This window comes from Microplitis demolitor, chromosome 4 (assembly GCF_026212275.2).
Source record: "Microplitis demolitor isolate Queensland-Clemson2020A chromosome 4, iyMicDemo2.1a, whole genome shotgun sequence".
Classification (NCBI taxonomy): domain Eukaryota; kingdom Metazoa; phylum Arthropoda; class Insecta; order Hymenoptera; family Braconidae; genus Microplitis; species Microplitis demolitor.
In genome coordinates, this window is record NC_068548.1 from 23227603 (window position 1) to 23231976 (window position 4374).

At 34.2% G+C, this 4374-nt stretch overlaps 1 protein-coding gene across 1 annotated transcript in view; it reads right to left on the reverse strand.

Moving 5' to 3' along the window:
- The window catches only part of LOC103576349 (uncharacterized), an 83945-nt gene that overhangs the window by 60895 nt on the left and 18676 nt on the right, over window positions 1–4374 (reverse strand). The window lies entirely within an intron of this gene.

Below are 4374 nucleotides of genomic sequence, written 5' to 3' on the forward strand. Positions count from 1 at the left end.
TAAAAATTATTTTATATTTTAAACTTTCAAAATTTTAATTCTAATATTTTTTTTTAAATTTTCTTAAGGAAATTTTGAAATTTTATTTTTGGTTTTAAGGAAATTTGTGAAAAGGGTTAAACTGTTTGAAGAAACGGTGACTTAAATTTGTCACGGATACACAAAATAATTTTCTGAGTTTGACAATTCGAGCTCGACTAAAATGACCCGTAATTTTTTTTTTAAATATCTTAAACATGTGACAGAAAGAATCGAATTACACTAGGGTATGAGAAAAAAATTAGTGGTCACTTATTTGGTTTTATTGCAGTCTTAAGAAACCAAGGTAATAAAAAAAGTTACTCGAGTTTCCTTTAGTGTCAATAGGAAAATTTACTATCTTGTAAAATATTACATCAACTTATTTCATGTATTTTTTAAATCTGCTGCGCATATGGTTTTTGAAATCCCAAATTTTAAATTTCTCGATAAAAAACACCAGACCGAAATTTAAAAAAAATTGAATTTTTACCCTCAAAGCCAAATTTCGAGTTTTTATCAAAAGTCTAATCTTTAAAAAAAAAACTAAATAATTTTTTTTCTCAAAAAAAATATTTCCGCCTGATCAAAGGATCGAATCGCGTCAAAACCCCATAAATCAACCATCGCTCATATGACGCCGGCAGAAAAAATAAATGCGCCGATGACTAATTACCCTCTATTCCCCGAACAAATATAATTAAATAACAATGTCTTGTTCTTGTTCTTTGTCTTTGTCTATATATCAAACCCCGTATTCATAATGTATGCCTCCATAAATAGTGTTTATAAGACGACAAAGAGTGCGTCCGATAGTGTCGGCATTGCAGCCAACGTATTTTTAAAAAACGTACCGAGGGTCAATGACAGGAGCCAGTTGTTTTGGCTTACTCGCTATCGTACTTTTCTTACTCTCCCAATACATATGACTTTTTTAAAACTAAAATACATATACATATATATAACTATGTGCCGGGTGAGATGCTGTGTAGTGTAAACTCCCACGAAGACGACAGAAGACCAAATGAAACGAAACTTTGGCCACACGAACGATCCGGCGTTCGTTTGGTCTTTAGATAAAAATAATAAAAAAATTTGAAATAAGAATAAGAAGTAAAATATAAGAGCAAGAGCAAGAGCAAGAGCAAGACCAAGACCAAGACCTTCATACTGACTGTGTCGTAGTTCGCTGGACTACTCGAGCTCAAGAGTAAGCATTTTGTTAAAAACGATACGTCGCACATGTGCTCTCCTCTCTCTCCCCATAATATATATAGATATATGTGTGGTAGCCGAGTTGGGTATATTATATAGTCGCCAGACAGATCGTTTTTTGCCCCGATGTGATGGTTCAGAAGTAAAAATAATCTTTAAAACCCCGAACAGGATGCGTCGTCTTGGTCGTCGTTTGCTGGAGTCGGAGCGCAGCCGGAATTTAAAAAGACCGAGGGACCTACGATAGTCACCTAACTTATATTTATATTTATTTATATATTTAATGGGCTAACATGCCCGTCTTTACTTACATTGCTGCTTTTTTCACCCTTTGGACCGCTGTCCAGAATTAACGCTCCCTCTTTTACCCCCGCCCCGCGTCCGCTAGCTGGGACTTTTATTTTAAATCTGGCTTTATTACGTGTCACGTGTTTCCGCTTTTTTACACAGTTTACTTAGTGCTCTATTTATTTATAGTGATATTTTTTTTTTACTTCTTTTTGATAACATTTTAAACTAATTTCTTTTTGTAATTGAAATTGAAGAGCTAAAATTTTTTTTTTTATTTTCATGGGAAGATCAGACTTTTTCCGATCCAAAATACACCCATGAACTTAATTTTCGACTGTAAAATCTCGAGAAATAAATTTTTTAAAAATTTGATTTTTTATTGATATGAAAAATGATTATTTAAAAAAGTGGGGTAAGAAATTGATGGACAATTAAATTTATCCCATAAAATAAAAGTTCACCTGTAAAGTTTAAAAGTTTGTCAGGAGTAAAAGTTAAAAAGTTTGAATCTGAGAATAAAATAATTTGTCGGTGAGATTAAATAATAATGAGGATAATGTCAATAGCCTAGAGTGTCTCAAGTCTAAAGAAAGAAAGAACAATATATATAACGAAAAGCGTGTCTCCGTGGAATTCTTGAGAACTGTAAAAATCTAATTCCCCAGAAAGCCACGAACTGACCGCGTCTGATGAGATTTTGCTTTTTAGTAACAGAGTAAAGGCCGGTCTCATCCTCTGCCTCTCTCTTCTATTCACGCTTACACTCTTTTCCACGTTACGTAGGACAACTACAGGACACGTACACTGCAATGATGTTAAATAAAAATAAAAAGAGAGAAAAAATGAGCGAACGGCCGCGATTGAGCTGCGAGGGACGGACTAAAGAAGTGCCGAAGCAGTGGGGGAGGAGAGGGGGGAGATAAATTTTATAGTACACACAATGCAATGTAATGCTGCTGATACAAACTCGAGTTTGCTGGTGTTGTATAATAGTTTTCGTACTTGCGGAAATTTAAAAGTTTTAGCGCGAGCGTCGACTGTTCAGAATACAGATTAACCTCTGACCATTCAAGACAGATATATATATTATGTATATACTTCTTTTTTGTTGGAAAGTGCGACTGATGACAAATAATTTATTTGTTATTTTTTTTTTTTTGCAAGGTCGATTTTTAAAAATTTTTCTTGTGATTGTAATTTTTTGATCATTGAAAAAATTTTGGAAATTATTTATGAGGTTTTTATTTTAGAAGAAAATTTTTTAAAATTATTTTTGAATTTTTTAAATGACAAAAAATATGAGAGATTTTTTTAAAGTTTCTTAATTGATGACATTTATAAGCGGAAGTAAAAAAAAAAGGGAGTAAGTAAGTGAGTCGAAGTTTAGATTTTTACGGAAAGATCCAAGTGACTGGGAAATATTTTTGGCGCCCTTAGACGACTTAAAGTGCTACTAAAGTACCCGAGAACAAATTAAAGGGCGGTGGATTTATGGTTACAGATACGGTTATAAATACGAGGGAGGGAATACACAAAAATGTTTTAAGTCTCTTTGATTACTGATACAAACGTACTTGAGTAAATAGAAGGAAATATATAAATAACAGGATACGCGTGATATTATAAATTATAATCTATTTTAAAATGACTGATTATTAATAAGATAAAATAATATTTACACTTATTTTATTAACAACACGTTTTGTCTGATTGTTTTTTTTTAACAAAGTCTACTATTTATTTCTTTACAAACTGTAATTTTGAACAAATCCCCACCACTATTCGACTCTAAATTTTTTTTATTTAATTTTAAATCCAAAATAATTAAAAAATTTAAGGCGGCCCATTTTACCCCTCTCATAAAAAATATCCCATATTACCCGTATTCAAAAATAATTGACATTGCCTTCATTTTCAAAAATTTGAATTTCAAAATTTTTAGCTGGCCCATTTCACCCCTCTAGTTTAAAATATTTTTTTTTACCCCCTTTTAAAAATAATTTACATTGTCTTAATTTTCAAAAATTTTAATTTCAAAATTTCTACCTGACCCATTTTACCCTTCATTTAAAAATAACTGACTATCTTCAACTTCAAAATTTCTCGTCTCCATTTATCCTCTCTGCAATCCCACTTTCAGAAAAACTCAAAATTAAATTTCCAAAAAAAAAAAAAAATTCCAATTCACCCTACTGCGAAAAAACTAAAACCCCCAATTATCACTTTTACCCAACTAATATTGGCGGGAGCAAAGAAGCGAAATCGCGTGTATCAATACCCCCACCCAACGACAAAACTCATGGTCCGGTACTAGTACAGTACACAGCAGACAGTATGTACCTAGTACAAGTATCTCCCACCAGTTTCCTCCACCCCCAACATCGCTCCTGAATCCCTCCGAGTTTTCACTCCTTCCCTCTCTCTCTTTCCTTCGACCGCGAGTCCTCAGCCCGCCTTTCTCCAGCATCCCTTTCCCACACACACTCGCGGTCTCGCCGACTCTGTCATACACACACGCCGATAATAACAACAATAATGACAATAACAATAATAATAATAATAATAATAATAATAATAATAATAATAATAATAATAACACATACAGTACACATGTGGACGTGGATCCTCGACTCGGTATCCCCATGCGCGAAAGATCCCCCACTCTTTACTCGGGGTGAAAACTACCCTATGGAGCGAGTGTACCAGCGCTACGCGTTCGGAGCAGCAGAAACCGAGGATAGGACGTGTGGGGTGTCCGGCTGGTTCGGGTAGTAGTAGTCGGAGCAAGCGGATGGTGAGCCACGAGGTGAGCCGAACTTGTCCGAACCCGAGCACAGTGCCCGAGAAAGA